We start from the raw sequence: 27,909 nt of genomic DNA on the forward strand, positions 1-27,909 counted from the left end.
ACATCCTTTAAGAGTTGAATAACTTGTTGTTATCTCTCGATGTGATCTTCAACTGCTTAAACCTTAGAATTTTCTCTTAAATACGATGTGATGGATGGTTGGAGATATCCATAAAAGTTCCATAGATCGGGCCATTTTTGTTGCAATATGTAAGGAAGTGTTATACCACCATTCAGCCAAAGGAAACAATTTGACCCATTGTGTCTATTTATCAGATACAAAGCAACTAAGACATACTTCCAAGCATTTGTTTACTATCTCAGTTTTCCCATCAGATTGAGGATGCTAAGATTAGATATGATCTAACTGAGTACCAAGACAAGAAAATATTTTTTCCAAAATTTTCTAGTGAAAATGGGATCTTTGTCACTTACAATAATCTTTATGTTTCCATGTAGCTTTTGAATTGTTTCCATACATGCAGTAGAAATTATACTGGATTTAAATGGATGAGATAATGCACAAAAGTGTGAATCTTTGGTAAGTGTTTCGATTGCCACCATGATGACACTTTCATTCACACTTGAGGAAACCTGTGATAAAATCCATTGAAACCTCCTCCCAACATTGACTTGGAATGGATAAAGGTTGTAATAGACCTAGGGTCCTAATTTTTTTAGCTCTCTTTTGTTGGCAAACCAAACTTTTCGCCACAAAATTTTGGATATTAGATTTAGTGTCATCCCAAAAAATACCTTCTTGACCATGTGGTCAGTTTTTAAGAATACCGAGTGCCCTCCTAAGGGAGAGACATCCAATTCCATAAGGAATATTTTATTTTAGTTGAGAATTCTAACATAGGTTTAAGCGAACTTTGTATCATAACAAATCATTTTTCCAGCTAAATGTATCAAATGTACTAGTATATTGTTGTAACTTTTTAATGAGTTCCCACACTTCTCCATCATTCTTCTATTCATCCCTTTCTTTGTTTATACAATCAGGTTAGATAATGAAAAAGGCACAAAGTAAAGCTTCCACATTCTCATCCTTTCTTGAGAGTGCATTTGCCACAACATTTTTCTTCCATTTTTTGTATATGATTTGAAATTCATAACCCAACAAATTTGTGACCCATTTTTGCTACTCTTTTTTAGATAATATTTTTTCTAAGAAGCATCTAAGACTATCATGATCTACTTTCACCTTGAAGTGTCTTCCCATTAGGTGGGGTCTCCATTTCTAAAGTGCATGTAGTATTCCCAACATTTCCTTCTTATAAATAGCTTTGTGTAGCTACTTTTCTTCATTGAATGGCTTCTAAAAGCAATGGGTTTTTCTTATTGCATTAAAACAACACCAATTACATTTCATGAGGCATCACATTCCATAATAAAGGATTTTGTGAATTTCAGTGTAGCTAAGACTGGTGCTTCAGACATTGCCTCTTTAATATGTTCAAAGACCTTTGTTTCTTCTATAGTCCATAAAAGTGAATCCTCCTTCAATAAAGTTGTTACAAGTGCTACTATTCTCACATATTTCTTAACAAACTTGTGATAATAACCTGTCAACCCAAGAAATCTTCGCAGATGGTTTATGGATGTGGGGATTTTCCATTCCATAATGGACTTAATTTTTTTGGGGTCTATCTTAACACATTCCTGAGATACAATACGACCCAGATATTCCACCTCTTGTACTCCAAAGAAACATTTGGAACTTTATGCATATAATTTTTTCTCCTCCAATAGTTTGAGCACCCTGTCAACATGTTGAACATGATCCCTGCATGACTTTCTATAGATTAGTATATCATCAAAAAATACTAACATAAATTTTATAAGGAAGGGTTTAAAAATGGAATTCCTCAAACGTTGAAATGTATAAGGTGCATTGGTAAGGCAAAAAGGCATGACCAAAAATTCATAATGACCCTCATGAGTTCTAAATGTTGTTTTCAAACTATCTTTAGTATTTACTCTAATATCATGATATCATTAACAAAGATCCAACTTGGTCAAGTAAATTGATCTACTCAATTCATGCAATAGTTCATGAATGAGATGAATGAAAAAATTATTTTTAATAGTGATCTTGTTGATCTCCCTATAATCCGAACACATGTGCCATGATCCATCCTTATTGTGCACCAATACCAATACCTAGAGGAAGAACCTTGACTATGTTGAATTATACCAGCCTGTAGCAACATTCAATTTCACTTTTTTTGGGCATAGGGATATTCGTAAGGCCTCATGTTTCAAGGGACACTTCCTGGATTAGCATGATCATGATCACGAATAGGTGGGAGACCTTTGGGAGTCTCAAATACCTTGGGATGATTTTTCACGACTTTTGGATATTTGGAAATATAGATGATTTTGATGTGGGGTCCTCTAGCAAACATAATTATTCAACTATGCCTCATTGTTATTTCTTTAGAAGCTTTGTCATTCCATTAAAGTTGATTACCTTTCTTGGTTTCTAAGTGATAACTCTTAATTCAACTTCCCTTCCTTCCGAAGAAAATTTCATGAAAAGTTCTTGAAAATTAAAAGTTATTGTACGCAAGGGTTCTAGCCATTGGACTCCTAGCACAACATCAGAACCACCCATTAGAATGGAAAGCATTGGGCTACTCAATACATATTCTCCCATGGATAGTTTTATATTATGGCACTTTATGGAGCAATTTATAGTTCCTCCACTTGTAACTACGAATTGACACTCTAGTGCTTGATACAGGAAGCAATTGAATTCCTTGGCTCTCTCACAATGAATAAAATTATTTGTACTACCTGAATCAATCGAAAATATTACCTTTTTCTTCTTGATATGTCCTGTTATCTTAATAGTTTGAGGAGTGGTAATTGCGACAAATGCATTATAAGAGATGGTCAGATTTGTTTATTCTTAATATATGGTTTCTTCCTCATTTATATCCTCTTCTTTTGATGTTTCTTGTTCCTTTGCTTCCTCCTCTTCACAATCTACGTAATATAATTTCTTCTCAGCACACTTATGGTCTTTAGTGTATTTTCTATCACAACTATAGAAAAGCCCTTTTTCTCTTTTATCTTCCAATTGTTGTGGTGTCAAACTCATAGGTTGTGGAATGCTACTAAAAACGACAATTCCATCCATATAGTTGTGAGTGGTATGATTCCTTATTGCCATAATTTTTCTTTACATTTTTCTTGGCAGCCTAAATGCCTTCTCCAATGTGTCAAGTTCCCAAAGTCAAACCTCATGTTGGATGTTATCCTTTAAAGTCCCTATGAACACATCAATCCTATGCTCCTATACAATATATTTTACCCTTATATTCAATTTTTGGTAGTCCTCAATGTGCTCCATCATTGAACCCTTTGGTTTGAGGTTTATCAATTACATAAAAAAATGTTTCTTTCTATATCCTCATAATGTGCTATCATTTCATCTGTAAAAATTACCCAAGTGACAATTTGTTTATCATATCAAATCCGATGATAACATACAAACTGATTTGGTTCCAAATACAAAGTTGCAATGAGTACCCTTTGTCTATTTTACACATTATGGAGATCGAAATATTGCTCCATCTGTAGTATGCATGTTACGAGATCCTTGCCATGAAACTTAGTCATATCGATCTTTGGAACATGGTGGGTCTACAATACAATGTTAGAGTCTATGAAATCATGACTAACATTTCTTTTGCTCCCATTATGAGTTTCCTTTACTACCCTTTCACCATTAGTAAGCATTTCTTGTAGCAACTTTATCAAATCTATCTTCAAATCTTCCATGTCACCTTTTAGTTTTTTCTATACCATCCATCTTAGCTATTAGAAAATTATATATTACGAAGCAATGGAACACATAAAATATTGGAGAAATATAAACACAGAAAATGCACAAAACAAGAAAGACACAGATATACGTGGTTCACCTAGTTTGGGCTACGTCCACCCCGAACAACCAGTCCTTCCTTTCTATTATCAAGCAAAATGAAGAGACACAACCTACAACAAATCCGCTGTAATATCCTATGTTTTCTCTCACAATCTCACCTCTCTATTTCTCGCTCACTGAATACACATCTATCACATAGCCTCAAATACAATACCCTCATACAAAGAGAGGGGTTGCCTTCTAGGGCAAAAAACACTAAACTAAACATAAGTTCTATCGTTAGATCATCCGCCTAATGAATGGCCCAGATTGACTAGAAATTAATATACTTTTAGAAGGCAATTTTACAGTTGTTTTTAGCTTAGGGGGCACTGCCCCCGAAACTCCCAGCCAGGGGGGCCTCCCAAAGGTCACAGCCGCCCCCTCCTAGACCCCCCTCTGCAGTGAATATCTTACGGGCGGCGTTGCCGCCCCCATTTCGAACTGGGGTCCTATGTGCCGATACCTTTGAATATAGAAGATAATCAGGCTCCACACCCAACAACCTCCCACTTGGAGACTGATTGTAGCAACTCCACCACTGCTCCATTTGCTGGACAATGACTCGTCTTTGGACCTGGCTGTCTCTCATCTTCATCATCATCCTTGAAGACCAAATGAAACTGAGCATATTCTCAGTTTCTCCCCGGTTAAAACTTTTGTTAGCATATCTGCAGGATTCTGGCTAGTGTGTATCTTTTCCAGCTTCAACTATCCATCTTCCAACACTAATCGTATGAAATGGTACTTGAGTTGTATGTGTTTAGTCCTGGAATGAAATGCTGAGTTCTTTCCAAGATGAATGGCACTTTTGCTATCACTGTATAATGTGCCCATATCATGCTCCTTACCTAATTCATCCACAAACCTTTGTAAGCAAATCATTTCTTTAATAGCCTCTGTAGCAGCAACATACTCTGCTTCTGTTGTTGAAAGTGCAACAACACTTTGGATTTTTGAAACCCAACTGACAGTTGTTCCTCCAACAGTAAATACGTATCCTGTAGCGCTCCCCCTGTTATCTCTGTCACCTGCCATATATGCATCAACATATCCTTGTAGGGAGATTTTTGAACCACCAAAGCATAATGCTTGATTTGTGGTACCTTTCAAATATCTGAGAATCCATTTCACTGCCATCCAATGTTCCTTTCCTGGATTGTTCATGTACCTGCTTACAACTCCCACTACATGTGCAATATCAGGCCTTGTGCAGACCATTGCATACATTAAGCTTCCAACTGCTGATGCATATGGAACTTTAGACATATAGTCCATGTCTTCTTGGGTCTTTGGGAACATTTCCTTGTTAAGTTTGAAATGGCTAGTAAAAGGTGTACGAACTAGTTTTGAATTGTGCATGTTAAATCTTTTCAACACGTTTTGTATGTACTCATTCTGAGACAATGTTAATTTATGATTTATCCTGTCTCTAGTTATTCTCATACCAAGGATTTGTTTCGCAGCTCCCAAATCCTTCATTGCAAATGAATTTGCCAATTCTCTTTTGAGCACATTTATTTCCTACATGTTAGATCCTGCAACAAGCATGTCATCTACATACAATAACAATATAATATAACTGCCATCATTTTTCTTTCTCAAATAAACACAATGATCAGAGTGACGTCTAGTATAACCTTGTTCAAACATAAACTTGTCAAATTTTAGATACCACTGCCTTGGAGCCTGTTTTAAGCCATACAAGCTCTTCTTCAACCTACACACTAGTTTCTCCTTCCCTTTCACCTCATATCCTTGTGGATGCTGCATATATACCTGTTCCTCCAAATCCCCATGGAGAAAGGCTGTATTTACATCTAATTGCTCAAGATGCAAACCTTGAGCTGCTACAAGACCTAAAATAGTTCTAACTGAAGTCATTTTAACAATAGGAGAAAATATTTCATCAAAATCAATACCTTTCTTCTGTACAAACTCCTTCACCACAAGTCTAGCTTTATACCTCTGTTTTCCTCCATCTTCTTCCTTTAGCCTGTAAACCCATTTATTCTTCAATGTAGTTTTTCCTATAGGCAACCTGACTAAATCCCAAGTCTGGTTATGCATTAAGGAGTCCATCTCTTCTTCCATGGATACCTCCCACTTCTTCCTGCTTTCAACCTGCATTGCTTCTTCATAACATTCGGGTTGACCAGAATCAGTCAACAATAATAATATAATGAAGGAGAGTATCGTTCAAGGGGTCTACTTATCATGGTAGATCTTCTAACACCACTTTCAGGTGTTTGGGGTGCGTATTGTTGTTGTGGTGGTTGTTGTTGTTGTGGTTGTTGATTATTATTATTTTTAGGCACCTTTACTTCTTCAGTGATTTCATCAAGAACTGCGTATTCCTTTTTTTCCTTTTCCTGTTTCTTTTCTTGCAACTGATTCTTATACAAGACCTTTTTATTGAATATTACATCTCTACTCCTAATGATTTTGTGATTTTCGTAATCATATAAGCGATAACCAAAATTATTAACACCATATCCAATAAAGGTACATTTCTTTGACTTTGCCTCAAGCTTTGTTCTATTTTCTTTATCAATATGGACAAAGGCCTCACAACCAAAAGGCTTTAAAATAGAGTAGTTTACCTTTTTACCTGTCCATGCTTCCTCTAGAACACCACCATCCAAGGAACTTGAAGGCCCTCTGTTTATTAGATAAACAGCAGTATCTACAACATCTGCCCAAAACTGTAAAGGCAATCCTGCATGCAATCTCATGCACCTTGCACGCTCCATGACTATTCTGTTCATCCTTTCTGACACACCATTTTCTTGTGGTGTTCTTGGAACTGTCTTCTCTCTGTGAATTCCATGCTCTGAATAGTACCTATCAAACTCTTTGCTGTAATATTCACCTCCATTGTATGATCTAAGACACTTCAATTTCTTTCCTGTCTCAATCTCAACCAAAGCTTTCCATTCCTTGAAAGTATCAAATACATCAGATTTATTCTTAATACAACAAATCCAAGTTTTTCTAGTTGCATCATTAATAAAAGTAACATAATAACGAGAGCCACTGAGAGATGATACCTGAGCAGGTCCCCATACATCTGTATGCACAAGCTCTAATTTTTAATTCTTCTTTTCTTTCCCAACTCTGAGAAATCTGACTCTCTTCTGTTTTCCATAAATGAAATTCTCACAGAAGTTCAAATCAACATTCTTCAAACCCGGTAACAAATTCCTTGAGTGAAGAATCTTCATCCCCTTTTCACTCATGTGTCCGAGCCTATGATGCCATAATGCTGCATTTTCTCCTTTGGAAGTTGAAGCATTAACAGAGTTAGAAATACCATTGCATAAATACAATGTACCAACCTTTTCAACTTTTTCTATTACCAGGGCTCCTTTGGTGACCTTCCAAGCTTTATCTGTGAAAGTTGTCACATAACCTTCACCACCTAACTGCCCTGTTGAAATCGGATTTTTCTTTAGATCTGGAACATGCCCTACCTCCTTTAATAGCCATTGGTTTCCATTCTGGTGTTTTACAAGAACCTTATCCATTCCAACGATTTTACAGGGTTTCTCATCACCCAAAGGAACTTGTCCAAAATCTCCTTGAACATAATCATGAAAGTACTTCTTATTAGGTGTGGCATGGAATGAAGCCCCTGAATCTACCACCCAGGAATGAGTAACATTTTCGAAAGAAAGAATCAAAGCATCTTGTAACACCTCACTTGTCACATTTGCTTCATGATTGTTTTCTTGCTATGCATCTCCTTATTTTCCCTTCCAAGATCTACAATCTTTCTTTAGGTGTCCTTTCTTTCCACATTTCTAGCACACTACCCCCGATCTGGACTTGGATCTGCCTTTCCTTGATTTACTACGATATCATCAACTCTTTCCTCTTTCCATTTTTCTTCCTCTAGACTCTGCACTCAAAGCATTTCTCGATGTCTCACCGAAGCTTTTCTGTCGCATTTCCTCGCTAAGGATAACACCGACAACATCATCAAACTTTAAAGTACTAGATCCAAAATGGAGTTACTAATGGCCATTACCAACCATTCCAACTTTTTGGTAATGAGCACAAGAATAACAAATCTCTAACTTCATCATCACAGTTTAACACTAAAGAACTTAACTGACTAGTAACTGTATTAAAATCATTTAAACGGTTTGAAACAGATCCACCTTCCAACATATTCATATTAAATAACCGTTTCATCAGAAATACCTTGTTTGAGGCCGAGGGTTTTTCATATAGTTTCGACAATGTCTGCATCAAACCCTCTGTCGTGGTTTCCTTCGAAATGTTGAAGGTGACTGATGAAGAAAGGCACAACCTTATTGTAATGAGTGCCTTTCTATCGAGAAGGTCCCATTCTTCGTCTTTCATACCCGTCAGCATCTTTGTTTTTCCACCCAATGGTAGGTATAGATCTTTCTGATACAGATAATCTTCCATCTACATCTTCCACAGCGAGAATTTTTGGCCGTTAAATTTCTCGACCTTAAACTTACCATCTTCCGCCATTTCTCCCACTCGAACGAGGAACCCTTCTTTCCTGCGAGTTAATCAGCGAAATAGACCTGTGGCTATGATACCAGTTGTTAGAAAATTATATATTACGGAGCAATGGAACACATAAAACATTGCAGAAATATAAACACAGAAAACGCATAAAACAAGAGAAAAACAAATATACGTGGTTCACCCAGTTTGGGCTACATCCACCCCGAACAGCCAGTCCTTCCTTTCTATTATCGAGCAAAATGAAGAGACACAAGCTACAGCAAATCCACTGTAATATCCTCTGTTATCTCTCACAGTCTCACCTCTCTATTTCTCACTCATAGAATACACATCTATCACACAACCTCAAATACAATACCCTCATACAAAGAGAGGGGTTGCCTTCTAGGGCAAAAAACCCTAAACTAAACATAAGTTCTACTGTCAGATCATCCGCCTAATGAACGTCCCAGATTGACTAGAAATTACTATACTTTTACAAGGCAATTTTGTAGTTATTTTTAGCTTCGGGGGCGCTGCCCCCGAAACTCCTTGCCAGGGGGGGCTCCCAAAGGTTGCAGCCACCCCTTCCTGGACCCCCCCTGCAGTGAATATTTTACGGGTGGCGTTGCTACCCCCATTTTGAACTGGCGTCCTATGTGGCGATACCTTTGAATATAAAAGATAATCAGGCTCCACACCCAACATTAGCATCCATTCCATTCACATTAGCCTCCATGCCATCCATCTTTGCTTCCACACTATCCATATTAGCTTTGAGACCATCCATATTAACTTACATGCCATTCATATTAACTTCCTCGGCATTCATCTTAGCTTCTATGGCTTTCTTTAAACCATAAATCTTAGCTTTTGTTACCTTTTTTCAGAGTGAAATTTTCTTCACTTGGTCTCATAATTTTGATATATCATGTTGCATTTCTTCCTCTTCGTCACGAGTCATGTTAGAGCTTTCGGTTTTCTTACTAGGTGTTTCTATTTTCTTTCTTCGAGGCATAAATTAATGATAATTATGCTTCACTAAGCCCTTTGAACTTCAAACTATTTTTTCAACCCAAACCTATGCAAAATTTAAAAAAGACTGCACACCTATTTTTTATCTGTAGAAGCTCCATATTGAATCTTCTGTATATTTGTAATTATAAATCTCTAAGGTCTGAAATTACTTCCCGCGGTATATCTCTCAGTCCTCTTTCCAATGCCACTAGTTTGATAAAAATTGGATTTTCCAAGAAAAGGTTATGCCAAACCTCCGAAGATGACTTGATTATATAATTGTCCATTAGAGTGAACTTCTACGACATGCCATGTGTCACTATTTTGAACTTCAGATCTAAAAAATATACACAGAAAACTAAAGTCCGTCCTCTCTCTGTAACTTCTTAAAAAAATTTAATATGATGCTCAAATAGAACATTACGATGAATTTTCCAAAGTCACCTGTTTGGAATGTAATTCATGATTCTACAAAGATCCTAACTTGTTCGCATCATATCTCTGAAAATATAATGACGCGGGATCTACAATTTGGCCGTGAGGTTCAGAATTACTTTAGGACAAATGGGTTGTTTTTTAACTTTTGAAATGTCGCAGAAAACAAGTTATAGTGAACATTCCATGATAACCTATTTGGAGTACCAAAAACCTAGAATCCAAAGCTCTCATACCAATTGTTATGAAACCAACTCACAAAAAGATAGAAAATAAAGATCAATGCATTAGAAATCAGCCTCTTCGAGTGGGAAAACACCTTTAAATTACACAAATGAATAATTCATTGATGATACAAATGAAAAAACCTCCTTTCTATATAGAGGAGTCGAAGGGGTCACAATATAAGCAAAGTTTACATAACAATAATAATATAAGGGCACAACAATAACAATAGTGGGCTTCTATGGGCCACAATAATAGCAATATGGGGATAATATGGGCACAACAATAACAATAAGGGCTACAATGACAATAGTAATGGGGGAATCACTAGTATTATAAGAACCTAACAACTTAATAATCAATGTTTAATTTGTAAGCTATGGAATAAAATATGAAACCTATATAACACACTAAAAGAAAGTAAAATGACACACATAAATAAATAAAATATTATAAATAAAATGAGTTTAAATACACCTACTCTACATCTTTTCTACTTCTACTCTAATCGATCATGGATATCTCCTTCTATGCAATGAAGGGGGGACTTCATTAATAGATATAAACAATATCAATATGATCATTTAACTTATAAGTTACATTAATTAAAGTAACTGAGCTAAATTACCCTAAGCCAAAATAAAGGGAAATTGGAACAGAATTCAGAGAATTTTATGGCTATCAAGTATGTCTCCAATACATTTGATCCCCTAGTCCAATTATCAACTCTACCTTTCTCCTATATAAGTCTTAATTATTTTTACCCTACAACACCCGCTCTCTTCTCCTTGTATAGAGAAATTAATACATCAAAATCCATTAATTTTTTAAAGTAAATTAAATCTTAGAATGGAATTACAAGCTAGATCCATCTCAATTGGAAATAATCATAGATTAATAAATCTATGGTGCATAACCAAAATATACATACAAATGTATTTACATTCTCTAAATGAGAAGAGAATGAAAGACAAAAAAAAAATGAATTTTTTTAAAAAAGTTACAAGCATCCAATGTAATTGCAAGTAGTTTTTCAACCTTATGAATTAAATTAGCACTTAGAAATAAAATGTTAAATACATCATCCAAAACTTCATCCTAGGTAGCTTTTTAAGTCTTATGAATAAATTAGCATTGAGAAGGATAACCCATCCAAGACAAAAAAATTTGAGTTGATATTAAAGCAAAGAATAATATTTATACATTTGCAATCAAAGGAGAAATACTTTTTAAAATGAGAGGCTTATTCTAAAATACAGAATGAGGGACTTTTGTAACTATGTTACGTTCTTAAAAAAATAATAAAAAAGAATTTCTCTCATGCGGGCCAAACAAAAAAATAAAAACTAAATAATCATAAAGCAAAAGAAAGAAGAAAGGAATTATTTTAGTGTCCACAAGGCTAAAGATACCGTATGGAATAGGTTTCCCCTTCATACGTTTGATGTATTTGGCCCTTTTTATGTGAGGCTTCACAATAAATTCTCTCATCTTCTCGACAAACTCCTCACCAAATTATCCCAAGGGTTAGCTATCATCATATCTACATAAATTTCCCTATTGTCTTCGAAGGCCTCACATTCTAAAATGAAATTATTTTCTGTTCCACTTTTCTGGAAAAACAAAAAATGCATAGTCATTCCTCCCACACTTGTTTTAGCCTTTTCTAGTGCGCTGTTTCACAATGGAGTTGGTGAGAATTAGTTCTTAACCGACGAACAATAATTTTGGCTCTCCAAGAGATATTGGCCTATATGTATGGTTTTGGTTGATGATTATGAGTGGGATTAAACAGTTCAATATAGTACTGTCTAGTTCTTCGTAGCTCCTTATCCCAAGTACGCTTATTGAACTTATCCATAAAAGAACTTCTACCTCTTTGTTGTTTATGGGGCACGTGTTGAAGGAAATACCCCATTTACTAAACCATTTTTTATTTTGTTGCATCCATGTTTTTTTTTGCACAATTTGTCATTAAAGACCACCTTAGGCCATATATCCTCTTCCATTTGCTCTTTTTTTTTAAGTACCTTATGATTCCCACCATAGCAATTTCTTCAATAGGAAAAGCCCCCTATTTCACTAAAGAAGGTAGCATTAGGAACTTCACTCTTAATATTTAATTTGTTTCCAATCAAACACTTTTGAATTTTCTCAATTTATCTCCATTGCATGTGGGATGTACTACTAGGACATAGTTTACAACCATACATAATCGGTAGAATCACTAAAAGCCCAAAAAAAGTTTGAGTGGTTTTCAAGTCTACCTCTCTACACATATTATGAAAAGCATAAAATTATTGCCAAGCCCCCAAGTTATTTTCTTTCTATAACTATGCCAACTTAGATTTTTGTTGAATTCAATTTTAAGTATTTGCAATTTGCAACTTTTTCGAGAATGCTTCCTTCAATGTAGAACACTTAAAAATCTATTAATAAGTGAGTTGTTGATATTTCACTTTCACTCTTCAAGTAATAAATACAATATTTTGATTTCTGTTTTAAATATTATAATTTTAAATAACTTTATAGAGATAAAATAATTTAAAAAATTCTATTTCTTTTTTAAATATCTCAATATAGGACTTAAATAAATTGTTTGAAAGGAAAAAGTAATTAAAGGTAAATTAGACTAATAACTTCTTAACCAGAGGAGAATGTGTAACTCATTCAATTTTTAATATAAAATATTTATAATGATAAAATATCAAAATATACAATTTAAATAATGAAAAAAATACCATTATAAATCTATATTAATCACATATTTACCAAACACTGAAATGGATTAGTTGGTGTAAATCATTTTTCAAGCTTGATATTTGATCCCTCTGGGGAGGCTCTAAGTAGACCCACGGTTAAAATGCACCTATACTATTTCTACAACCCACTATGAATGCGATGTGTAATGTATGTTAGTCCCTTTAAAATGAAAATAAAATATTCTCTAAATAGAAAAGAAATGTGAGCTATAATAAAAAAGAACAAAATATATGCTATGCATTTTTAATTAGTTGTCTACATAACCTAATAACATGTAAAATAATTAGAAGTAAAAAAACAAATGTGAGTAACATGTTTAAATTTTGTGCTTTTAAAAAATATTTCAATACTTATATTAACTTTAAATATGTCAATAAAAAAAGTTAGAATATTTTAATGTCTCTTTTAAAATAAAATATACAATACGAATTACGAATAAAATATTTTAATACGAATTAATATAAAATAACTAATACACATGTTATATAATCTTTATAACATTAATACATGCAAATAAAAAAATAAAACATTACACATTATTTTCTTCACTCTAAATTAAGCTTACAACTAAAAAATTTTGGTCCATCTAAACTTATGTCAAATCCATTCTTTAAATGAATTTATGATATCCTTAAAAACATTTACTCAATCTTAAATTTTTCACAAAAATATCAAGAATAAAGAGTGTGCTAAAGAGTGTCGGAGAAGAAAAAGCATACCATTCTTTCAAATCTACATTTTTTGGTACGAAAATATTATGGACAAGGATATTTAATCGAAGATTACCCTCCAAACTTTGAAAAAAATATAATCGTGGGCAGGGTTTCAATTCAATACTCCATTAGCCATCCACGTGAGGATAAAATATTGATGGTTTCATTTTAACCTCAAATATATGAAAGAATCACTTGTTAGTTGGAAGTACAAATTGTCATCGTAATATAAAATGGCTTACTTGGTGTAAAAACAATCCAATAGATAAAGAAATGAAATCTTAAGAAGTGGGAGCAGTACCATAAATGAATAAAGATATAAAATGAAAAAAACCTTTAATTAACTAGAAGTTCAAAATATTTTTTCATACTCAAAATATATATTGGAGGTTTCATTTTGGCCACAAAAATATGAAAGAATTATTTGTGAGATGGAAGTACGAAATCTTCTTCATTCTCGAAATATATATTGGAAATTTCATTTTTCCCTAAAAATTATGAAAAAGTCACTTGTTGGTTAGGAGTACAAATTGTCATCTTAATATAAAATTGTTTAGTTGGTGTAAAAACAATCAAATACATAATAAGAATCCAATAGATAAAGAAATGTAATCTTAAGAAGTGGTAGCAGTACCATAAATGGATAAAGCCATAGAATGAAGAAACTTTTTAATGGCATAAAAGTTCAAAATCCTCTTCATCCTCAAAAATATCACCTAATGAATAATATTAAATGAACATTTTTACTAAGAGTATATATTTTTTTATTTTTGATAACTCTTAATTATAAGAATAAATCATCATTAATTGTTAGTATTCACATTTTTGTTGTAGACTATTCTATGTTTCTTATATGTTAATGCCTATGCAATTGAGCATCTTTTTTTGTCCACGATTTTTGTGTTGTTTGGTTATTATTTATAGATGGGAAATTCATTACTCATATATGATTGGTTTTTTTGTGTGAGTTATATTTTATTTTTAATTGGATCAATTGTTTTGCATTATGCTTGTATTATTATTGCAGATTTGTTTGGTTGCTAGTATGATAATTAAATGCAATGACCTTGTTTACAATTAAATTTTGACTCTAGCAAAATTAAAAATCAATTTATTGCATTGTTGCACAATATTATACTAGGTTATAGAACACATTTAATTGCTCACAAGTTGACTATTCCATAAATAATTCAATTGCATAAATTTTCATTGTGTAAGGCATGTCATAGCTCCAATTTGAAATGTACATCTATGTAATATACAAGGACCTCAACTACAACCATTCCTTATGTGTTATGTAAACCAAAAACATCAACATGAATAAATGAAAACCACCATCAAGTTTTGTGTATTGAAATTCCTCCAACCAACATTATATCAACATATTAAAATATAGTACATACTTTATGGTTATAGTGTTATCAATACACTAGAAAGTGTGTTATCAATTAGAGAGGTAGGTATGAGCATTTTAAAAATAGATTTTATTATTGTATTGGCTTAACATCATTGGGAGTGTTGAGTTTTTCACATTTAGAGAAATAGTGTTTCAAATTTAATTGATAATTGAATTGGCATAATCACACAAACTTTCTTCTTTTTTTGTAGACATTAGAATTAATAATAAAAAAACAAAAATCCAAGTCTTAGACCTAAGAAGATAACCATAATTTCATGCATTAGTTAATATCATATTGAGAAGTATGATCTTAACCTAATTATCATTTATAAAAACATCATTTTTTTTCTTAGTTATGTAATGAAGAGTTGTTTTCACAAGAAAAATTCGCTATAGTCCTACATTTTGAATTAATGAAGGTAGAAAAGAGATTGTGAATTGAACACTCAAAAGACCCCAATCACGGGGACTTCATAAAAGAAATCAAGGAAGAGTATTATTTATGTGGGTAATATATAAATTATTTTTGATATTCCACATGATATTTTATCACAACATATCTACTAAGATAAACCTAAACATTTACAATAAATTGTTGACTAATTTAGATTCCATATATGTTATTACTAAATTTATTTTTTCTTCATGCAATAAATATAATGAAAGAATATAGAACAATGATATAAAAAATACATACCAATCACGATAAACACCATTATATGCTTTGGGAAACCATTATAGGAGAAAACATAGTTGGAAACTAATGTTACTCTATTATCTTTTGTGTGGAGCGGAAATATTGTAGGTACAAAGGAGAAGGCTCTCTCTATGGTGTTACCTAAGGTTTTTTGCCCATTGGATACTATAGAATGTAAAACCCCTCTGTTATTGCTCATGGTTCTACTCTCAAGTTGTTTTACTCTCTGCAGAACAAAGTACAATCAAAATGAATATAACCCCATTTCCTCCTAGTAACTTAGTTGTAACACAATCTGAAGGAAAAAAGTTGGTTAAATTTGAGGCCTTGAAATCACAACTAGCATTATAAATTTGACCCTCCTAGAGACTGTTTTAAAGTATTCATTTCGCTATCCAATTTTTTATAAGTAATCGGGGATGGCATTGAACCCCCTTGAATTATAGTGATCAATCATGATAATTCATATTCTAGAAGGAAATTTTGCAATTAAACTTTGATTGACATATTTAATACAACCTTACAAGAATATTCAAGTGTAGAATAGAATCATTGGGTTTAGTACATAAGAGATAATTTTTAACCCATAGAAAACATCATTTAAGGCCTCAAGCCCAACCCAAAAGGTTTCAAATCCCAATTCTTCCAACTAGGTCCTATCAATAAAATTTCTCATGTAAGATGATTAATTCAATCTTTAAACTCTAAATGTATTTACATCAATGGAAAACTATATAGTAATCCAACCTATATTGGTAGGAAATGGTGATGACTAGTACATCATGTCACATCAATTATGCCAAGGTTAACATCATTTCATGCAATAGTATACTAGTTATTTATATGGCGTTTCCATAGAACATTTCATCAATGAAAGATCAAGATAGGGTCCTCAAACATTACAATGCTCTACGCTAGTACCTCCAAAGTAAAGTGAAACTTTTGTAGATACATTCACTAGGAAAAGCCTAGCACTATATTTGAAGATTGAGGAGAAATTTAGGCTTAAGCATGTGATGTTGAAAAGCATGCAACAAGAAATGCTAAAAACAAAAATTGCTAAAAGTAGAACTGGTAAAAGTGGAACTTATAAAAATAGTAGTTTTTCTAGTGTTGATATTGTTACGGGAAAATTTAGTGCTTCTTCAAACAACTAACCCCAGGACCTAGTAGCAAGTCTAGAACAATAGTTAAAGTAATTCCATTTCTTTTCCTATAGCTAACAAATAAAAGAAATAGGAGCAAAAGAACCAACCCGTATCTTTTGCTCGATCCCTCTTCCATTTGACTACTTTCGCCACTCCCTTCTGTACTTAACTTGCTTGAAAGGCACCTGCACACAAGTCAAGACAAAAAACCATCAAGGTATACATGTCAGTCCATTAACTAAACATATTATAGAATCGAAAGCACAATGTACATCATATAAACACATGAATGGAAAAAGCATAGAACTCTTTATTAATAGAAGGAAAGATTACAGCCCATGTAGATGCATGTTCGATTCAGTGTCCTTCCAGCTCCAAACCCTTCTCTCCTCATGAAGCAAAAATTTGACATGATAACGTTACCCTATTTACAAATCTAACTCTAGTAACATTTCCTTAGCTAAAGAAATTCCAACCTCCCCAAGCCTTTGAAAGCCTAGCCCATTTATAGCTGAATGGAGGAGCTTAGGCCATTAATGGCCCTCATGAATTCTTTGCCAAAATTTGGAGCTGGTTCCATGGAGGAAGGGATAATGGATTGGGGTTCATTCATCCTCTTTCTCATCGAAATGTGAGGTCAATCCATTTGGAAACTTCTAGAAGCATCCATTGTATGAGGAATCCAATGGATTTATTTAAAAAACTCAATGAATCTCACTCATCGCAGGTGAAGCAAAGGCTAGGTGTGATGCATAGAACCTAGAGAGTGTAGTTCATGCAATGCATTACAACCTGATAAAGGTCCACCTCTGATGATCTCTCTAGGGACACTTTTTGAATGAATGGTGACATGGAACTCTTGGGAGGCAAGCATGATGTAGGTTAACTTAATTATGGAATGAAAACAATTGAATTAGGGGTTGATTGACCCTAATAAAATGGATCTGGAAGTTGGGGTTGAAGTGCCCAAATTTTCCTGTAACAGTTGCCCCCTAAAGCATGAAGTCAAAAATAAACATATCAAGTGAGATGCTTTACCATTTGGAGAGAAGGTTTCGAAACGGAAGGAGACCTGCATCAGTTACAATACACATATCATGATACTTTTATTTTTCTCAGGAACTAGCTAAGGGAAGGCATACCCATGCTCAGCTTTATAAACTTTCATTACATGTAAAAATACAATCATCTAAAGATATAGACCTATAAATGTAAGCCCATTGTACATTTGATTTACTACCCCTGAAAGTATATCACAACCTAGATGGATGAAACTAGATCCAAGGTCTTCAATCTCGTTCAATCTTCACTCAATTTACAAGTCTAACCATGTGAATATATGATCTAAGGTCAAACATGGAGAGACATCATCTGATTATGAGCCAATGATGTTAATCGTTAACAGACACAAGAGGAATCATCGATAATGATAATGACCCTCAAGGTACTGTAGTACATTTCACATGGTGTGAATAAATCATCTGATGTCCAACACCATATGAATTCTTTCGGTCGAAGGCCAATGACGTTAACCTATTGTCGGAAGCGACAAACCCGCCATTCATGTATGCAAGCCTCAAGGTACTAAAGGGGTGTATCTAAGTCAACTTCTTCGATGATTTGCTGCTATCGACAAGAAGCAACTCGTCGCAGGAGGGCCTTGATGTATCACACATCAATGACACGAAATGAGGTAAATTATTTCAGAGATGAAACATCGACGGATGATACAAGGTTCAGGAATGGCAGACATGAAGATCAAGGTTTACGGTATTGCAAAGGATGAAGTTTGAACTGAATGACTTCTCATGAACATAACAACGAAACTGAAGTGAATTGATATCATTGACCCAAAACAAATTGATGGATGGTATGATACACCAACGGTATGATAGCCATCAAGCTGAATAACCCAACCCACATAGTAATGGTGATGAGGTGAAAGTGTCATGTTCAAGAGTGACTTGCTACCATAATGTGTTCCTAGCTTTTTCCCATTTTCCCCAGTCATTTATGACCAGTACCTCTTTATTTTTAATCAAGCTTGAGGAGGATAACATATTCTTGTTGTATAATTCCACCCTTCAGGTGAATCCATCAGTATTTAATGTGTTAACGAGTCTAGCGAAGGTGAAAATAAGTCTTGTCTAGATGGACAAGTTTGTCACTATTAATGTTTTTAATGAGTTTAATGATGAAGATAACTCATTCCTTTTCATGTTTAGAGAGTTTTAAAAGGGACAAAAGGAAAACTCCAAAAGTTTTTCTTTGTACATTTTTCTCTCAAGCCCGAAAAAGCATAAAAAAATACAAGAGAGAACCTATTGATCATGTTTGACCAACGAGTACCTTTTTCATAGTTAATCTATCTCAACACAAAGAAGGGGTCAAACTATACTTAGTAGATATCGATTCTAATCCATTAATGAGATAGAAATGACAAGCACTTGGCAATCTTTTCTTATGTAGAGAGTCTGAAAAGAGCTTAAAGAGGACTCCATTTTGAGGAGCGAGTGGTGTCTAACGTAGCAACTAGTTCCGCTGATGTTGGACCTTCTCAAAACATGTTGATTTATGTGAAGAGGCTGGCTAATAAGACCACTCATTGCAACTATCCCTCAAAAAGGGTAAAGAACCGAGTGAGTGTATGATTGGCCAAAAGGATGGTGGTAATGGGATGAAAGCAACGAAGGCTCATCTGACGAAAAGGCTGATAGAATGGAAATTACAAGGGTTAAAAATGGAAATGGGTTCATTTTTACGCAATCTTGAACCATAGGGAACTATGCTTGGATTCAGTTTCATTTCTACACAAGCTTGAAATGAAAAACATTGCTTGGATTTAGTTTCATTTTTACACAATCTTGAAATGAAAAACTATGCTTCAGAATGGTTTCCGTGCCCTCAGCATGATCAAAAGGGAATGTCTCCTATAACCACATGGAAGTCACTTCGGTGAAGCATGATGGTTATCCAGGAAGTCCTTGCCTTTGTCCAGATAGACAAAGGTGAATGGAGTGATTTCCTTCACATAACCTATAGGGAAACTTAAATTTGCCACTAGGTGCATGCCCCACAAGCTTCATTACATTCACCTAAGTAGACTGCTCATGGCTATCAAGTGGATGGAATGAAGGTTCATTTACGAGATCAAGTGAAATACTTGACTGGGATTTTATGAGATCTACTCAAAGACTCGACTTGAAACTTTGCTCCAGGGGACCTGGTTTCATTTTTTAATGAGCTTGACACAAGGCAAGGAACTCTGCTTAGATTCCTTGTTTCAATTTTTAAGGATGTTTTCATAGTAAAAGAACTATCCTAATACCCTTGGTTTCATTTTTTAATGAGGTTGACATAAGACCAGGAACTATCCTCGAATCCTTGTTTCATTTTTTTACAAGGTTGACACAAGACAATGAAATATCCTTGGGATACCCTTGTTTCATTTTTTAATGAGGTTGACACAAGACAATGAACTATCCCCGAAGACCATTATTTCATTTTTTAACGAGGTTGACATACAAGGAACTATCCTCAAATTCAATCACAACTCATAAGAGGTCATGAAGGAGGGATCGCGTTCCAATGCCCCCAATACATGATGTACAAAATCACTAGATTGATTGTTAGTTGATGTAGGTATGGAACATGTTGCCACATAATTAACACTTGGCGAGGCGGATAACAATGGTACAAAAGGACCAATTAGGGAAGATGGTTGACTAGAAGCCATATTTGGACCAAGAAATAAAAGCTGGTCAATGGTGACAATTTCGTCTTCATACCGAAAACACATCACTCAAAAGAGTGTGGAAACAATAGCTTCAATGCCAAAAACATAGTTGCACCCAAGAAATAAATTGTAATCTAAAGGGCCTGAGACGACCACCAGATTCAGATAAACAGTTTTTCCTCCCAAAGTAATGGGTAACTGAGGGAGGATCCCTAATGATTAACTTCTTCCTTTATTAAAAGCCAATAGATTATGGGTAATAGGCACAAGCGGCGGTGAACAGAGCGATTTCCAAGTAGTTCAGGAAATGATACTTACTGATGCACCTTCATCTATAATAGTACCCGATAAAATCATCTTACAAACTTGTACAATGATCTGAAAAGGCACATAATGAGGAAAACAAAGTCTTGCTAGTCAACTCCAGTCAAAGGAAGTGACTAGAATACTTGGAGGGGGTATTGTAGAAATGGGAGAATTAACCCCTTGAGTTACGAGAACTAGAGGATATTCCTCCTGTCTTGATGGAACAGGGGGACTTCCCCAAGCACATTTGAATCTAAAGAAACAAAAAGAACCTGAGTGGTATCACATTCACTCTCTTCGGGAAGGGTACGATTTAATAAATTTGAAATTGAGTCAGTTGTTACCTTGACCTATTGATTTTGGTCGGGTATAGACTCATCAGCTTCACTTCCAGATAGAGTGGGTTTGATCGATGCTTGATTTTGGTCAATTAATTCAGCAACTAGTGAGGGATTAAGGGATAGCTTCCTATAAGTAGATGGAAGTTGCTGAGATGAAGCAGGACAGTTATCCAACACTTTCTTCACTTCATCCTGATAAGGACAAAGGTGAATGGCATGATTCCCTTCACATAACCTACAAGGAAACTTAACTTGACCCTTCTTTACATGATCTTTACTACCACAAGTTGATGGTGTATCACCAAAATGATCTCCAGAAGTTGATGACACAGGATGGTGTCAATGGGAAGATCATTCTTTTAAGATCTAAGGAATATCAGGAAAATTTCAGATAAGATGCTCTTCCACACAAATATTGCATCGATATCGAACATTTTGTGGCTTAACGGATGGTTTCTCATCAATAGTTGCATTCAGAGAAATGATTTCCTTGTTTCCCCTTTGTTGAATTTGCTTCTTATTCTTCGTAGCCACCTGGCTACCAGTACCAATACTTTCACTAGGAGAAGAGGAAGAAACAACCGATGAAGAAGGCAAAGGGTCAAATTTAGGATCAACTAGAGGTTGATTTTTTCCAGTTGGAGGTGTACTCGATTGTGGAGAAATCATGACATTTTCAACCAAGGAGTTTGAAAAAAACCATACTGAAAAACCAATGGTAAATCCTGGTAGGAACAATGTAGCCATATATGGAGCACCAATATTTTCAAATGGAAGAAAAGGACTAGTATTCCCATTAGAAGGAATTCTTTGATTGGTGGACTCCGAATTTGTCGCCATATGTTTCAACCTAAGATCAACTAAAGAGTGAGCGTGGAGGATGTTATCCACGGTCAATTAATTTTTACGACACTGGGACATACCTTTTCATTTTCATTTTCAAACAGTTCATAAAAGAGAAAAGACAGCTCTAGTCGCTTTCAATGTTTAATGAGCTTGAAAGGACAAGTGCTCAGATGAACCTTTTCTTTTAAGGAGTCCAAAAGGAACAAAAGTGATTGCTTTGGAGATACTATACAAGATGGTTTACCAAACTATTCAAAAAACTACAATATACACCTTGGTGGTAAATGAAAGTGAAATTACGAAGGATTTACCATATGGCAGTCAATCTTCCTAAATGTTGTGTTCAGTGCATTATGAATGGTAAGCTGACAGACTCAAATTCCTAGGGATAAAGTACTTAAAGCTATTAGGGTCTCCCACTATATAATCGACGGTATAGGGAGCACAAGTCCATACTAGTGCTTATCGAATCACAGAAGAGGAATCACCAAATGTCAATGAAAGTGATAGCCACTAGGTTTTAAGACGCGAGAACATGTCTCTAACCTAGATACCTCTAGATGTTTGCATTAAGTTCCAATGCGTTATTAGGTTAATTGATGTAAATTTTAGTTTGATCTTTCTTAAAATTTGCCTTTGAGGTTTCACCAGGAGATGTTTTCTGAAATTCCTAAAAATGCAACTAGAATGATGAAAACATTTTCCAATTTTTTTCAACAATGAAAATCCTAGCTATAAGGGATACAACATAAATGTATTTTTTGCACAAGAAACAAAGAGCATAAGCCAATGCAGTTCCCTAGACCATTCATTTTAGCACACACAAACTCTTTTCAATGCAAATGAATGTATTTATTTTTCTTTTCAGTTCCTCTTAATGTGAAGGATGCAATAAGAAAAACTAATGCACAAATGATTCAAAAACTCTTTACATGAAAAGCATCGATTTATGAAAAAAAAATTAAAGCGAAAGGAAGAGTATACGACACTTTCAACTCTAAAGAAATGAAGATTTTCAACACTTTCGAACGAAAATATGAATGAGGTGCACAAGTAAATCAACTAATTATTTATGAAGGACGACTTTATGAAACTTCATTTTTTCGAAGAAAATGATGACTCTACGACACTTTTCTATCAAAAAAATAATCGATCAAAAATAATTTTCAACAGTGGATTGCAAATGATAAAATAAATAAATAAAAAACATTCAACAATCCAGTATAAATGGGGTCAGAATAAGGAAAAAAAACTACTTTTAGAGACAAGAACTCATCTACATCCAGCAAGCAATTCAAAATACTAAAAATTGACAAAAGTTTTCACTTCCTAGATAGGAAAACTCACCCTAAAGATATCATTGTAGGAAGTAGTTAGAGACAGTGCTATGCATCACATTGAGTCATGAGAAGGTGCACTGCATTGCACTTTTTCAGATACAGTGGTGCAATGATTACAGAATGACGATTTTATACTCAAAACTGACTTAATTCTCAGTGAAATGAACTTGAATTCGATGAATAGCAGAAGGTACAATATGTCAAAGTGTTTTAGGAGATTAATAAGCTACTATAAAGGATAGGATCGTTCCCTAATGGAGTAACCATTTTGTTACGAGAAAATTTAATATTTCTTTAAACAACTAACCCCTAGACCTAGTAGTAAGTCCAGAACAGCAGTTAAAGTAATTTCATTGATTTTCCTATAGCTAAAAAATAAAAGAAAGAGGATCAAAATAACCAACCTATATCTTTTGCTCGATCATATTCCCTTTGACCGCTTTTGCCACTCCCTTCCATACTTAACTTGCTTGAAAGGTATCTGCACACAAGCTGAGACATAAAACCATCAAACCATACATGTTGATCTGTTAACTAAACATATTATAGAATTGAAAGTACAATATACATCATATAAACACATGAATGAAAAAAGCGTAGAACTCTTTATTAATAGAAGAAAATATTACAACCCATGTAGATGCATGTTCAATTCAATGCTCTCCTTCAATCTTCAAACCCTTCTCTCCTCATGAAGAAACATTTCGACATTATAACATTACCCTCTTTACAAATCTCACTCCAACAAAATTTCCTTAGCTCAAGAAATTCCAACCTCCCCAATCCTTTGAAATCTTGGTCCATTTATAGCTTAATGGAGGAGGTTAGGTCACTAATGGCCCTCATTAATTCTTTGCAAAAATTGGGAGGTGGTTCCATGGGGGAAGGGATAATGGATTGAGGTTCATTCATCCTCTTCCTCATCCAAATGCAAGCTCAATCCATCTGTAAACTTCCAAAAGAATCCATTGGATGAGGAATCCAATGGATTTATTTAAAAAATTCAATGAATCTCACTCATTGTAGGTGAAATGAAGTCTAGGTGAGATGCATAGCACCTATATAGTGTAGTTCCTGCAATGCATTGCAGCTTGATATAGGGTCACCTGTGATGATCTCTCTAGGGATACTTTTTGGATGAATGGTGACATGAAACTCTTGGGAGGTAAGCATGATGTAGGTTAACATCATTAGGGAATGAAAACAACTAAATTAGGGGTTGATGGACCCTAATAATATGGATCTAGAAGTCAGGGTTTATGTGCCCAAATTTTTCTATAACATATATTAGCAACATTGGGTGAGAAGTGAAACTGCTAAAAATAAAATTTCTAAAAATAGAATTTTACGGTCCCTTCCTATTTTTAATAGTCCTTGGCCTAACTATACAAAGTGAAATTCGAATTTGGTCTTACGAGCAGTTTGAATATTAATTAAGTAATTCTCCATGAGCTAATTAGTTAAGGAAAATCAAAAGAGAGGTCTTTGTGAGATAATACAATTAGTTTCCCATTGATTGAGGAATTTGTCCTTAATTTGCTCCACTGATTGAGGAATTATCCTTGATTAAAGGAGATAAGGATTAGCTATATATTGACAGGATCAGTTGACTTAGTTTAACTTTGTTTAGTCCAGTTAGATTAATTTAATAGTTTTTTAAATTAATGAGATTCAGTTTGTTGATGCTTGCATGTATGTGACAACAGGTATTTTCATATAATTGAGTATTCACTCATGGATAACTAATGCATGGTAGTTTAGATAGAGACCCAATTGAGATCAGATGGAGGGATAGTGTACTATTAGTTGCTAGGATATTCCTAGTGAATATCCCTTGCATGAGGAATGAATAATATTCCTTGCATGAAGAAGGAATATTATTCCTTCTTGGACTGCGTAGTTGGACTTGAGGTGACATGAGGCATGATTTGGCCAATTCACACATGTTATGTAATTGGACCCCAATCAAAACTGCGCAAGGAAATAGGAGCTTGCACGACTTGTGTAGCCTATATATAAAAGCCTAAATAGTCCATGAGCTTCATCATTTGATTACAGACAGAGCAGGATAGGTTTTGAGATGATTCATTTTGTATATTCTTGAGGATTTCCACTTGACGGAGAATATGGAGCTGGGGTTTTATGTTGGTTCTTTCCCCAGTGATATATCTTGTGTTATGGTTGATTACTTCTCTTATTCATTTATATATGTTTATGCTTGATTTTTATCATGAATTCAAATGTGCTTCCGCTAATTGTTTTACAGAACTAGATCAAGTATTATGCTTTAGTACATTGCATATATCAATTGGATCTACAAGTGAAATTTATACATGGTACCAGAGCACTGGTGATCAAGGAAGAACAATTTACAAGCAAGAGAAATTTGAAGTTTATTATTTGGGATATAGATCTCAAGTTATTATCACATTTATTTCACTAATGAAATTCAATGGTTTGAGGCTCGATTATGCCCTTGGTGGTAGCTCAAACTACATAGCTTGGAAGGATCGCATGGAGGCAGTATTGGAAGATAATGTACTTAAGGACTTCATTGATAAAGAAGTCCCTAAGCCTACTGATGCTACTCAACCAGTGGAATGGAAAATGTGGCTAGACTTAGGAGAATCATCCCGGAGGAAGTTCGAGATCACATAGTCTCCAACCTCCATAGGAAGGAAGCTCCATTTTCAATGTTGAAAACATTGAAAGATTTATATCAGAATAGCAGTGATCAGAGGAAGTTGGCACTGAAGGCAGTTGATGATATGGTGAGTCTAGCACTCCTTAGACTTCCTAAGAGCTAGCATACCTACTAGGACTTGGTTAGGAGAAGAGAGAAACTGCCATATTGGGAACAACTATGGTTGGATTTGATGCAGGAGGAGATCAAACAGAGAACCAAGGATGGATCTTCATCAAAACATGATGAGGAAGAGAATTTGGCTTTAGCTACTAAAGGTATGAAAGCGAAAGGGAATACATCCCAATCCAAATCTTCTCAAGGTGGGAAGAAGTTTGACAAGTCGAAGGTAAGATTCTTTCATTGTCATGAAGTGGGCCATTATGCTACTAATTGTCTACGGAAGAAGTCCAAGAAAGATTCCTCCAAGGAATCTGATGGTGAAGTACTAGCTTCGCAATTTGAGCTAGATTTCTCTCTTATTGCATGCATGGTTTCATCCATGATGGGATGTGTTTGGTAGCTGGATAGCAGAGCCTCTATCCACATGTCAAGTGACAAGAACCTTTCCAGCACTTTGGAGGAGAAGGATCTCCAGATACAGATCGAGATGCGTGATGATGGAAAGTACCACGTCTTAGGTGAAGGTATGATTTTGTTTCAGCGGGAGCATGGTTCTCAGTTCACTCTTTCAAATTTTATGTATGTACCAGGGCTGAAAAGGAATCATGTGTCTATTGCTATGCTTGAGGATAAAGGCTATAATGTAGTCTTTAGTTTGGGAAAGGTTTTCCTAAGGCATATCGACACTGGACAGACTAAGCAAATAGGGATTCGAGTTAAGAATCTCTATAAGCTACAGGCAGATGGTTGTGTTGCACTGAGTTCGAAAGTAGAGATGGTGCATGATATTGGTGAGTTATGGCATATCTAAATCGGTCAGTTGCATCACAGGGCCTTGAAGATCATGTAGCAAATTTCTACTAGATTACCCAAGGGCAAGCTGGAGAAAACAAATGCATGCAAAGGTTTCACTTTGGGTAAGTATGCAAAATCTTCCTTTCAGGATCGAGATAGTAGAGTTGGAGAAATTCTGGAGGGAGTTCATTCAGATGTATGTGGACCCTCCTCTGCAGGCTCCACCATAAAGCAAAGGTATTTTGTTATTTTCATTGATGATTTTTCTCATAGATGTTGGATCTACTTCATGTAAAAGAAGGATCAAACCTTCTTAAGGTTTTGTGAGTTCAATGCCTTGGCAGAGAAAGAATCAGGGAAGAATGTAAAGGCCTTGTGTAGTGACAATATTGGAGAGTATGTTTCCTAGTAGTTTAAGGACTTCTGTGCTTCAGAAGGAATTAAACAGGAACTCACAACACCCCATAATCCACAACAGAGTGGGGTTACCAAAAGGAAGAATAGGTCTACTGTGGGAGTAGCTTTAGTGATTTTTCATGACCAAGGCCTACCACTTCATCTGTGGGCTAAGGTATGCAATACACTAGTGTATCTTCAGAATAGAATTCCTCATCGTATTTTTGGGATGAAGACACCTAAGGAAGCTTTTTCAGGGAGGCGATAAAATGTTAGTCACTTTCACATCTTTGGATCATCAGTCTACTATCATGTGACCAAAGATGTTGGGAAGAAGTTAGACCCAACGATTGAGTTGGGAATACCTATGGGGTATGTGGATAGACCTCACAACTATTGTGTGTTTCTGCCTGCCAGTCAGAGGACCATACTCTGCAGGGCTCTGAAGTTCAATGAGTAGCAATCCATGCGAGTGTCACTTGAAAGGGAGCTCAAGTTTCATGGTGATGATGAGGAACTATTAGTTCCTAAGGAGGACGAGCCTCTTGATGATGCAGATTGGCCACATGTAGAGTATATAGTAGT

The sequence above is a fragment of the Pinus tabuliformis genome, chromosome Q (genome assembly GCF_031772625.1).
Source record: "Pinus tabuliformis cultivar Carrire ecotype Pingquan chromosome Q, CPIR1, whole genome shotgun sequence".
Taxonomy (NCBI): Eukaryota; Viridiplantae; Streptophyta; class Pinopsida; order Pinales; family Pinaceae; genus Pinus; species Pinus tabuliformis.